The sequence below is a fragment of the Acipenser ruthenus genome, unplaced genomic scaffold, assembly GCF_902713425.1.
Source record: "Acipenser ruthenus unplaced genomic scaffold, fAciRut3.2 maternal haplotype, whole genome shotgun sequence".
Taxonomy (NCBI): domain Eukaryota; kingdom Metazoa; phylum Chordata; class Actinopteri; order Acipenseriformes; family Acipenseridae; genus Acipenser; species Acipenser ruthenus.
In genome coordinates, this window is record NW_026708733.1 from 25093 (window position 1) to 37764 (window position 12672).

At 41.8% G+C, this 12672-nt stretch overlaps 5 non-coding genes across 5 annotated transcripts; 1 reads left to right on the forward strand and 4 right to left on the reverse strand.

The window, feature by feature from the left end:
• Positions 1–1927: 1927 nt before the first annotated feature.
• On the reverse strand, positions 1928–2046 carry LOC131735599 (5S ribosomal RNA). The gene has a single exon (XR_009327583.1). It is a non-coding gene; the product is annotated as a 5S ribosomal RNA (ribosomal RNA).
• Positions 2047–6622: 4576 nt separating this feature from the next.
• On the reverse strand, positions 6623–6786 carry LOC131735602 (U1 spliceosomal RNA). Its single transcript, XR_009327587.1, has one exon. It is a non-coding gene; the product is annotated as a U1 spliceosomal RNA (small nuclear RNA).
• An 895-nt stretch (positions 6787–7681) lies between these two features.
• Positions 7682–7800, reverse strand: LOC117395820 (5S ribosomal RNA). Its single transcript, XR_004543731.1, has one exon. It is a non-coding gene; the product is annotated as a 5S ribosomal RNA (ribosomal RNA).
• A 1540-nt stretch (positions 7801–9340) lies between these two features.
• On the forward strand, positions 9341–9459 carry LOC131735601 (5S ribosomal RNA). The gene has a single exon (XR_009327586.1). It is a non-coding gene; the product is annotated as a 5S ribosomal RNA (ribosomal RNA).
• Positions 9460–12363: 2904 nt separating this feature from the next.
• Positions 12364–12527, reverse strand: LOC117395788 (U1 spliceosomal RNA). Its single transcript, XR_004543704.1, has one exon. It is a non-coding gene; the product is annotated as a U1 spliceosomal RNA (small nuclear RNA).
• Between the last annotated feature and the right edge of the window lie 145 nt (positions 12528–12672).

A 12672-nucleotide genomic window follows, 5' to 3' on the forward strand; every position in this document is an offset into this window, starting at 1 on the left:
TCTGTTGCAAAACTACAATCTTCAGTAGTCTCCGACACTGGTGCTGACTCTGGCTCAGGATCTAGCTTTAGCCCTGGCTCCGATTCTGGCTCCTGAAATAGATTCTCCAGACCCTCCACGGGCAGTTCCAACACTGAAGTTGGTTCTGGATCCACCTCAGCGGAGGATTCTGTTGGCTTCTCTGACAAATTAACAGCTCTCTGTTTCTTAACTCGATTAGCGTATGCAAAAGGACAGTCTCTGAAAACGTGATTTGACTCCCCACATAGGTTGCACTTCAAGGGGAGTTTACATTCATTGGGAAAATGGCCAAAAGCACCACAATTCCTGCAAAACTTCTGATCACAAGTGGCTGAAAAATGCCCAGTTTGTCCACAAGATCTGCATACTTTCGGCTGACCCATATAGAACACATATCCTCTACAAGAACCTATTTGAATAGTGTTAGGTAAGTGCTTGTAGTCTCCACTTACAATGTCTCTACGAAGTTTAACTTGAAACTTCCTTTCCCCGGTTTTCACGCCATCCTCATCTTTTACCGTCGAGCCAACAATCACATCACAATATTGTGACAGCCAGGTTAAAATATCCTCATATTGTACCAGCTCCGAAAACATTACCACATGGATTACTTTTAACTCCCTTCTTGTCAATGGAACCATAGCAATATTCTTAAACTGGTCTCCAAATTTTTTAAACTTTTCTAAACAAACTTCAAACATGGCAAAAGTTGAAAAAATAACTTCAAAAGTTTTCTTACCAGGAAAGGCAAAGATGAAATCCAGATTTCTAGGGTGAAAACCCAGTCCTTTTTGCAACACATTCCTACTAAACTCCAATCGGTCCAAAGCCAAGTCATTCAAAAGCTCAAAACGAATAGCATTCCGTCGCACTCCAAAAGCCGACATCTTCAAACGGCAGGTCCTCCAAAACAAAGGAACAAAAAAGGAATTCCTCAAAATCCATCCAACGAAATAGAATGAAAAATCCAACGTTCCTTCATGATCATGGTATCTCCCCTGCCAGGTAAGTATGAGTTGTACACATTTCGACTCGTCACCCGTCCACAAGAGACGCTTTTCAAAGAAACGGTGCCTACATCTGCAATTTAAAGAAACATTGTTTTCCTAATGTAACACTTTCGTTGTTATTATATCGCACTTTCCAGTCTGTTGGGTGTAATGGGTTCCTTCATTTTTCAGTATAAGTATTTATAAATTGCATTCCCGTAATGCCTCTCGGCATATATTTGCATGCGCCTTTATCATTGGAGGACAAGATGCCAGCATTTACACAGGATGACGTCAGTCGTGCAGCAGCATGTGAGATGTTCCGCAAAAGAAGGGATGGGACTGTATACACGTCTGCGTAAACGAAATAAAAAATGGAACAAATGTACGACTTTCAAAAAGAAAGAAAGCAAAACATTGGTCAAACATTTGTTAAGGTCACACATAATATAAATAAACTCGAATGAATGAACGGGTCACTAAATCCGTTCTTGGTTGATATATGCTCGTTTTGTTCTCTTGTTTGGCACAATAATCTAAACACGCAGTTTGTGGCTTTAAAACATGTCTCGTTCTGTTACTATAAAAAGTATATCATCAACTTTTTTTCTTTTTTTAAATTAATTAAACTAACTATAACTAGCAAAACTCGTCAGTACTTTTGTCTTAACCCTGTTCACATTTGTTTGTATCGGACCGCTACTGGTAGTTTCGGTTTAGAATATAATACGATCACCCTTTCTGTCCTAACTCAGTTTTCAAAACCAGTAAAGGCCGATACAATACATACTTGTTCGTGTGTGGAATGGGACAATACAAAAAAACAAAAATGAAAACGATGTTTATCTTTACAGCTTCCAGGTTAATAACATAAATAACAGGGGAAACAGCGCCCCCTGTCAAGCTGCAGAAAGAAAAGCTTACAGCACCTGGTATTCCCAGGCGGTCTCCCATCCAAGTACTAACCAGGCCCGACCTTGCTTAGCTTCCGAGATCAGATGAGATCGGGCGTTCTCAAGGTGGTATGGCCGTAAGCGAACGACTCTCTTGGTTGATCTCTTCCATAGTATTAAGTTAATATCATTCATGCAATGACACGACGGGGGAGGGATTTCCAGATCTCGAATTTGTCACAAACGTTAACATTTAAGCAGCTCTGGGCTCCACATGTGCGGGCCCCCGTGTGCGTGTGTATATAACAGCGTTAAAAGTGTCATTAGATTCTTGCGAAATTGTATGTTCACAAAGTAGTAGCCACGCGTTGGCATTGAAAGTGTTAAGTTCTCAAAGGCATCCATTTTGTATATTACCCTCTTTTAGGTTGAATCTGCAGCAGTGTTGTAATGGATCTCAGCTGTACTGAGCTGTGTTGCCGTTGGAGGACTGTATGCCCTGAAACCAATTTGATGTTTATTCTACAAAATAAATCCCCCTTTCAAACAACTCGTGTGGTTCTTTAGGCTGAGCAGTACTGCAAGGGTCCCTCTTCTCCAGTTAGAGACAGCATACATGTGGTTACATGATACATGGATGAAGGCTTATTGTGACCTATTCGACTCCTCGAGACCATCACTTTCAATTCAAACACAAAATGTCTCGTTTTCAATCGCTCGACAACACCCACAGTACAGAAATGTGCATTAATGATCAACAAAATGAGAATACGTTAAAAAAAAAAAATGATGTAAAGCTGGTAGATTCGTATCTCAGAGGAACGGGAAATTAAAACAAGGTAAAGGCAATCATCTAAATAAAGCTGAATCAATAATGGATAACGACATAGAACGTCTGTACAGCAGTGAAACACTATGTTTAAAAAAAAAAACAACTGTACCGCTGAACCTCGTCTTCTTTAATATTAGCAACTTTGTAACTTTGATACACGTGCCGCTGACTCGTTACTTTGTCTTCTCAATATGAAACACTTCACAATACATGTACATAAAACACTTAGGTACTTTCTAGAGCATTGTACGCTCCGAAAGAAAAAAACAAAATCTCATTCCCAGTCTGACAGGGCCACCTGCTGGAGATATATAGAATAATCGCTAATTGCTTTCAATACCTGTGTTTTTAACTTTGACTATAACATCAGGGGAGAGCGCGAACGCAGCCCCTCACTGCCAGAAATGTTACAGTCGAGATTTCCGCATTTGCGACAAGTGAGTTGTTCCACAAAAGGGATGGGTGTGTAGAAAAGCCTACATGTCTGCGTGAATGAAATTAAAAAATGTAAACAAATGTTTGCCCAATGTGTCTTTTGTACATTCTCTGCTTCAAATCAGAGGTGCCATCAAGTATAAAAAGGTGTGTGTGGGGCACAATGTTGGACGAATAGCTCTTTTGCATAAAGACCATTAAAATGTATTGTTTTATGCTGCAAAGCTCAAGGCTAGCTCTCCCTTCTAGTAAAACGTATTACCATCCATGAGCCCCGCTATTGGCCCGCACATGTGCAGCCCAGAGCTGCTTAAGTGTTATTGTTTGTGACAAATGAGAGATCTGGAAATCCCTGCCCCAACCCGTCATTGCATGAATGATATTAACTTAATACTATGAAAGAGATAAATCAAGCAAGTCTACTTACGTCCATACCACCTTGAGAACGCCCGATCTCGTCTGATCTCGGAAGTAAGCTTTTCTTTCTGCAGCTTGACAGGGGGCGCTGTTTCCCCTGTTATTTATGTTATTAACCTGGAAGCTGTAAAGATGAACATCGTTTTCATTTTTTTGTTTTTTTATTGTCCCATCCCACACAGGAGCAAATATGATAGTTTAATATGTTGCACACACCATTCTTAATTCCTCAATTCGTGACGAAATGTGACCCAGAGAGTTTAAAACAGTACATAAAATAAAATAGAATAAAAAGATGTATAGGGACACAGACATGCATACAGAGATATTATTATTATTATTATTATTATTATTATTATTATTATTATTATTATTATTATTATTAATAATAATAATAATAATAATAATAATAATAATAATAATAATAATAATAATAATAATAATAATACAGTATTGAACATGCCCCCTACTGGACGCTTCTGGGAGAGCTGTCAATTTGTTGTCCTGTGCGTGAGTGTAGTGCTGCTTGAAAACTCTCGCCCCTCGCTGGATTGAAACCGGACATTTACATAACCTGTGCAGGGAGGTGTTGTTTACCTGTATTTTACTTCATGGCTCACATTTCTTAAAAAGTAAGGGTTTCTGCATGGATCACTTGTGTTAGGTTTAATTTCGAGTTTTATGTTTTGTTTTATAGTTGTATTTAATGATCTTTTGGAATACTGAAGTTATTACAGTAATGATGCTGTGCACAACGGTTGTAGTAGCTGTGTGTGTGGTCCTGTTGGATGTGCCTAATCTTGTTCTGTCTAGGAAACAGACAGGCTAATTAAGGGACAAACAAATAATACAGTACTAAGCTACATCTGTAAATCTTAACCAGTCTAATAAACAGATGTTTTCTGCTTATTATGCAAAGGCTGCCCTTTGAATCGGTGATATAATGGGGCAAGTTCAGCATAGAAGAGGGGTTCTTGGTCTCAGTTCAGCTCCTCCTACATGGTACAAGGCAGCCTCAGCTCAACAGAGGAAGCTGGTGGTCAACGAGGCGCAAAAACAGGAGGAGAGGATGAGGTGCGTAAAGGCCGTTTCCCAGGCCAAGCAAGGAGAATGGATGAGATGGGAGAGTGTGGAACAATGCAAGATTGGCTGGCAAGATCTATGGACAATGGAACAGAGCAGGATCAGTTTCCTCATCAGGTCAACATATGATGTTCTCCCATCACCACAGAACCTAGACCTCTAGGTAGAAGACGATCCCCTATGTCCTTTGTGTTCATCACCTGCAACATTAAGGCACATTTTGACAGGATATAAGGTGACTCTTAGCCAAGGACTGTTTACTTGGCACCATGACCAGGTGCTGCATTGTTTGGCCTTAGCATTGGAAGACAAGCGTAACATGACCAATAAGTTGCCACCAGTTCCATCAAAACATTACATACAAAAGACAACATTCCTCCACCCAGGAGAGCAACTGCCAAGAAAAGGTGTTAAAACCAAGCCTCGCCCAGGACAACTGGAAGCTGTTGGTCAACGGCTTATTTTTCCACCTGAGATTGCCACCACTAACCTTCGACCAGATATTGTCTTGTGGTCTGGATCAGCACGCCTTGTTCACCTGGTAGAGTTAACAGTGCCATGGGGGATGCTGTAGATGAGGCGTATGAGAGGAAGAAACTGCGGTATGCTCAACTAGCCGCTGAAGCGGAACAGCGAGGATGGAGGGTCCGGGTTTATCCAGTGGAGGTGGGTTGTCGAGGATTTGTGGCACACTCTACAACCCGGTTTCTCAGAGACGTCGGATTCAGTGGCCAAGAGTTGCGTCGCACAGTGAAGAACTTATCTGAAGCAGCAGAGAGGAGCAGCAATTGGCTGTGGTTGAGACGGAAAGATTCTGGTTGGGGATCTCAAGTACAATAGAAAGAAAGATACGCTGATGGACGGGTAAGTAAGCCGGGCTGAGTTGAGTGGGGGATGGAGAGGGGTGATGTTGGGAAGCCAGAATCACTGTCGAGCCCTCTTGAAGTGTCGTGGACTAGTCGACAAAACACTGAGGATGGAAGGTGCCCACTTGAAGACCCCAGAGATGTACCCTATTTAGCTCAATCCGGACGGTTGTCATGCTAATGCGCTGGGGAGACCGCATTGTGGTTGATCCCCGGAGCCAGCATCGCAGCCGTTGTGCGTGCTGATGCGCTATGGAGGTAAAATAAGCTGATCCTTGGAGCCAGCATTACACGTCAGCCATCAACACCAGCCAGAAGGATATCTGCATCATCATATGGAAGGAAACGCAAATGGATGGAGACACAGATGGATCACATTAGTTTACTGCAAAGCTACGTCTTAGTTGGTGCTTATCTTGGTGAGAGCTGAGTTCAAATCAGCATGAAGTTTTAACATCTACTCTCATGTAATGGAAATCTGCTTGTATGTGGTTTTATGTTGTCTAATTAAAGTGTTTGTCTGCCAAGATATGTTTTAAGGGGCTTAGTGGTCAGGTGGTTAAAGAAAAGCTCTTGTTACCAGGAGGTTCCTGGTTCAATCCCAGCTCAGCCACTGGCTCATTGTGTGTGACCCTGTCCCTGAGCAAGTCACTTAACCTCCTTGTGCTCCTTCCTTCAAATGAGATGTAAAACCCAGGTCCTATTGTAAGTGACTCTGCAGCAGCAGTTGTGATGCACAGTTTATCTGTAAGTTGCTTTGAATAAAAACATCTACTAAATAAATAAATAAAACTGATAACCTTGAAAATGATTTCCAGTTATTTAAAATAAAAAATAAAACCTTTGCTACAGGCACTGCTGACTCTCTACTTTTAGTGTTCTCAGTAAAAAATAAGGAAACATGGAAATAGATGTGCAGGAACCACGTAGCTATTTATTTGACAGTGAGAAAGATCAAAAGATTTAGCTACTTAAAGAAAACCTGCCTCTCTGTCTGCCGAATCCACCTGCTGGACACTTGTTGAATAACTGCTCATTTCCTTCCTTCCACAGGCTCGTGTTTGTTTCTGTCTTTGACCATAGTTTCAGGGGAGAGCGCGAACGCAGTCCCCCACTACCAGAAATTATGCAGTCGAGATTCCCGCATTTGGGGAATTCGCAGGGGTCAGCACAGCCGGAGTGCAATGGCCGAGCCTCGCCCTGGGTGAACCACCTTCATGATCATGGTATCTCCCCTGCCAGGTAAGTATGAGTTGTACACATTTCGAGTCGTCACCCGTCCACAAGAGACACTTTTCAAAGAAACGGTGCCTACATCTGCAATTTAAAGAAACATTGTTTTCCTAATATAACACTTTCATTGTTATTATATCGCACTTTCCAGTCTGTTGGGTGTAATGGGTTCCTTCATTTTTCAGTATAAGTATTTATAAATTGCATTCCCGTAATGCCTCTCGGTATATATTTGCATGCGCCTTTATCATTGGAGGACAAGATGCCAGCATTTACACAGGACGACGTCAGTCGTGCAGCAGCATGTGAGATGTTCCGCAAAAGAAGGGATGGGACTGTATACACGTCTGCGTAAACGAAATAAAAAAAATGGAACAAATGTACGACTTTCAAAAAGAAAGAAAGCAAAACATTGGTCAAACATTTGTTAAGGTCACACATAATATAAATAAACTCGAATGAATGAACGGGTCACTAAATCCGTTCTTGGTTGATGTATGCTCGTTTTGTTCTCTTGTTTGGCACAATAATCTAAACACGCAGTTTGTGGCTTTAAAACATGTCTCATTCTGTTACTATAAAAAGTATATCATCAACTTTTTTTTCTTTTTTTAAATTAATTAAACTAACTATAACTAGCAAAACTCGTCAGTACTTTTGTCTTAACCCTGTTCACATTTGTTTGTATTGGACCGCTACTGGTAGTTTCGGTTTAGAATATAATACGATCACCCTTTCTGTCCTAACTCAGTTTTCAAAACCAGTAAAGGCCGATACAATACTTGCTTGTTCGTGTGTGGAATGGGATAAAAAAAAAACAAAAAATGAAAACGATGTTTATCTTTACAGCTTCCAGGTTAATAACATAAATAACAGGGGAAACAGCGCCCCCTGTCAAGCTGCAGAAAGAAAAGCTTACAGCACCTGGTATTCCCAGGCGGTCTCCCATCCAAGTACTAACCAGGCCCGACCTTGCTTAGCTTCCGAGATCAGACGAGATCGGGCGTTCTCAAGGTGGTATGGCCGTAAGCGAACGACTCTCTTGGTTGATCTCTTTCATAGTATTAAGTTAATATCATTCATGCAATGACACGACGGGGGAGGGATTTCCAGATCTCGAATTTGTCACAAACGTTAACATTTAAGCAGCTCTGGGCTCCACATGTGCGGGCCCCCGTGTGCGTGTGTATATAACAGCGTTAAAAGTGCCATTAGATTCTTGCGAAATTGTATGTTCACAAAGTAGTAGCCACGCGTTGGCATTGAAAGTGTTAAGTTCTCAAAGGCATCCATTTTGTATATTACCCTCTTTTAGGTTGAATCTGCAGCAGTGTTGTAATGGATCTCAGCTGTACTGAGCTGTGTTGCCGCTGGAGGACTGTATGCCCTGAAACCAATTTGATGTTTATTCTACAAAATAAATCCCCCTTTCAAACAACTCGTGTGGTTCTTTAGGCTGAGCAGTACTGCAAGGGTCCCTCTTCTCCAGTTAGAGACAGCATACATGTGGTTACATGATACATGGATGAAGGCTTATTGTGACCTATTCGACTCCTCGAGACCATCGCTTTCAATTCAAACACAGAATGTCTCGTTTTCAATCGCTCGACAACACCCACAGTACAGAAATGTGCATTAATGATCAACAAAATGAGAATACGTTAAAAAAAAAAATGATGTAAAGCTGGTAGATTCGTATCTCAGAGGAACGGGAAATTAAAACAAGGTAAAGGCAATCATCTAAATAAAGCTGAATCATAACGGATAACGACATAGAACGTCTGTACAGCAGTGAAACACTATGTTTAAAAAAAAAAACAACTGTACCGCTGAACCTCGTCTTCTTTAATATTAGCAACTTTGTAACTTTGATACACGTGCCGCTGACTCGTTACTTTGTCTTCTCAATGTGAAACACTTCACAATACATGTACATAAAACACTTAGGTACTTTCTAGAGCATTGTACGCTCCGAAAGAAAAAACAAAATCTCATTCCCAGTCTGACAGGGCCACCTGCTGGAGATATATAGAATAATCGCTAATTGCTTTCAATACCTGTGTTTTTAACTTTGACTATAACATCAGGGGAGAGCGCGAACGCAGCCCCTCACTCCCAGAAATGACACAGTCGAGATTCCCGCATTTGCGACAAGTGAGTTGTTCCACAAAAGGGATGGGTGTGTAGAAAAGCCTACACGTCTGCGTGAATGAAATTAAAAAATGTAAACAAATGTTTGCCCAATGTGTCTTTTGTACATTCTCTGCTTCAAATCAGAGGTGCCATCAAGTATAAAAAGGTGTGTGGGGGGCACAATGTTGGACGAATAGCTCTTTTGCATAAAGACCATTAAAATGTATTGTTTTATGCTGCAAAGCTCAAGGCTAGCTCTCCCTTCTAGTAAAACGTATTACCATCCATGAGCCTTGCTATTGGCCGGCACATGTGCAGCCCAGAGCTGCTTAAGTGTTACTGTTTGTGACAAATGAGATCTGGAAATCCCTGCCCCAACGTGTCATTGCATGAATGATATTAACTTAATACTATGAAAGAGATAAATCAAGCGCGTCCACTTACGGCCATACCTCCTTGAGAACGCCTGATCTCGTCTGATCTCGGAAGCTAAGCAAGGTCGGGCCTGGTTAGTACTTGGATGGGAGATCACCTGGGAATACCAGGTGCTGTAAGCTTTTCTTTCTGCAGCTTGACAGGGGGCGCTGTTTCCCCTGTTATTTATGTTATTAACCTGGAAGCTGTAAAGATAAACATCGTTTTCATTTTTTGTTTTTTTATTGTCCCATCCCACACAGGAACAAATATGATAGTTTAATATGTTGCACACACCATTCTTAATTCCTCAATTCGTGACGAAATGTGACCCAGAAAGTTAAAAACAGTACATAAAATAAAATAGAATAAAAAATATGTATAGGGACACAGACATGCATACAGAGATATTATTATTATTATTATTATTATTATTATTATTATTATTATTATTATTATTATTATTATTATTATTATTATTATTAATATAATAATAATAATAATAATAATAATAATAATAATAATACAGTATTGAACATGCCCCCTGCTGGAAGCTTCTGGGAGAGCTGTCAATTTGTTGTCCTGTGCGTGAGTGTAGTGCTGCTTGAAAACTCTCGCCCCTCGCTGGATTGAAACCGGACATTTACATAACCTGTGCAGGGAGGTGTTGTTTACCTGTATTTTACTTCATGGCTCACATTTCTTAAAGAGTAAGGGTTTCTGCATGGATCACGTGTGTTAGGTTTAATTTCGAGTTTTATGTTTTGTTTTATAGTTGTATTTAATGATCTTTTGGAATACTGAAGTTATTACAGTAATGATGCTGTGCACAACGGTAGTAGTAGCTGTGTGTGTGGTCCTGTTGGATGTGCCTAATCTTGTTCTGTCTAGGAACAGACAGGCTAATTAAGGGACAAACGAATAATGCAGTACTAAGCTACATCTGTAAATCTTAACCAGTCTAATAAACAGATGTTTTCTGCTTATTATGCAAAGGCTGCCCTTCGAATCGGTGATATCATGGGGCAAGTTCAGCATAGAAGAGGGGTTCTTGGTCTCAGTTCAGCTCCTCCTACATGGCACAAGCAGCCTCAGCTCAACAGAGGAAGCTGGTGGTCAACGAGGTGCAAAAACAGGAGGAGAGGATGAGGTGCGTAAAGGCCGTTTCCCAGGCCAAGCAGGGAGAATGGATGAGATGGGAGAGTGTGGAACAACGCAAGATTGGCTGGCAAGACCTATGGACAATGGAACAGAGCAGGATCAGTTTCCTCATCAGGTCAACATATGATGTTCTCCATCACCACAGAACCTAAACCTCTAGGTAGAAGAGGATCCCTTATGTCCTTTGTGTTCATCACCTGCAACATTAAGGCACATTTTGACAGGCCTTAGCATTGGAAGACAAGCGTAACATGACCAATAAGTTGCCACCAGTTCCATCAAAACATTACACACAAAAGACAACATTCCTCCACCCAGGAGAGCAACCGCCAAGAAAAGGTGTTAAAACCAAGCCTCGCCCAGGACAACTGGAAGCTGTTGGTCAACGGCTTATTTTTCCACCTGAGATTGCCACCACTAACCTTTGACCAGATATTGTCTTGTGGTCTGGATCAGCACGCCTTGTTCACCTGGTAGAGTTAACAGTGCCATGGGGGGATGCTGTAGATGAGGCGTATGAGAGGAAGAAACTGCGGTATGCTCAACTAGCCGCTGAAGCGGAACAGCGAGGATGGAGGGTCCGGGTTTATCCAGTGGAGGTGGGTTGTCGAGGATTTGTGGCACACTCTACAACCCGGTTTCTCAGAGACGTCGGATTCAGTGGCCAAGAGTTGCATCGCACAGTGAAGAACTTATCTGAAGCAGCAGAGAGGAGCAGCAATTGGCTGTGGTTGAGACGGAAAGATTCTCGTTGGGGATCTCAAGTACAATAGAAAGAAAGATACGCTGATGGACGGGTAAGTAAGCTGGGCTGAGTTGAGTGGGGGATGGAGAGGGGTGATGTTGGGAAGCCAGAATCACTGTCGAGCCCTCTTGAGGTGTCGACAGTGGACTAGTCGACAAAACACTGAGGATGGAAGGTGCCCACTTGAAGACCCCAGAGATGTACCCTACTTAGCTCAATCCAGACGGTTTTCATGCTGATGCGCTGGGGAGACCGCATTGTGGTTGATCCCCGGAGCCAGCATCGCAGCCGTTGTGCGTGCTGATGCGCTATGGAGGTAAAATAAGCTGATCCTTGGAGCCAGCATTACACGTCAGCCATCAACACCAGCCAGAAGGATATCTGCATCATCATATGGAAGGAAACGCAAATGGATGGAGACACAGATGGATCACATTAGTTTACTGCAAAGCTACGTCTTAGTTGGTGCTTATCTTGGTGAGAGCTGAGTTCAAATCAGCATGAAGTTTTAACATCTACTCTCATGTAATGGAAATCTGCTTGTATGTGGTTTTATGTTGTCTAATTAAAGTGTTTGTCTGCCAAGATATGTTTTAAGGGGCTTAGTGGTCAGGTGGTTAAAGAAAAGCTCTTGTTACCAGGAGGTTCCTGGTTCAATCCCAGCTCAGCCACTGGCTCATTGTGTGTGACCCTGTCCCTGAGCAAGTCACTTAACCTCCTTGTGCTCCTTTCTTCAAATGAGATGTAAAACCCAGGTCCTATTGTAAGTGACTCTGCAGCAGCAGTTGTGATGCACAGTTTATCTGTAAGTTGCTTTGAATAAAAACATCTACTTAATAAATAAATAAAACTGATAACCTTGAAAATGATTTCCAGTTATTTAAAATAAAAATAAAACCTTTGCTACAGGCACTGCTGACTCTTTACTTTTAGTGTTCTCAGTAAAAAATAAGGAAACATGGAAATAGATGTGCAGGAACCACGTAGCTATTTATTTGACAGTGAGAAAGATCAAAAGATTTAGCTACTTAAAGAAAACCTGCCTCTCTGTCTGGCGAATCCACCTGCTGGACACTTGTTGAATAACTGCTCATTTCCTTCCTTACAGGCTCGTGTTTGTTTCTGTCTTTGACCATAGTTTCAGGGGAGAGCGCGAACGCAGTCCCCCACTACCAGAAATTATGCAGTCGAGATTCCCGCATTTGGGGAATTCGCAGGGGTCAGCACAGCCGGAGTGCAATGGCCGAGCCTCGCCCTGGGTGAACCACCTTCATGATCATGGTATCTCCCCTGCCAGGTAAGTATGAGTTGTACACATTTCGAGTCGTCACCCGTCCACAAGAGACACTTTTCAAAGAAACGGTGCCTACATCTGCAATTTAAAGAAACATTGTTTTCCTAATATAACACTTTCATTGTTATTATATCGCACTTTCCAGTCTGTTGGGTG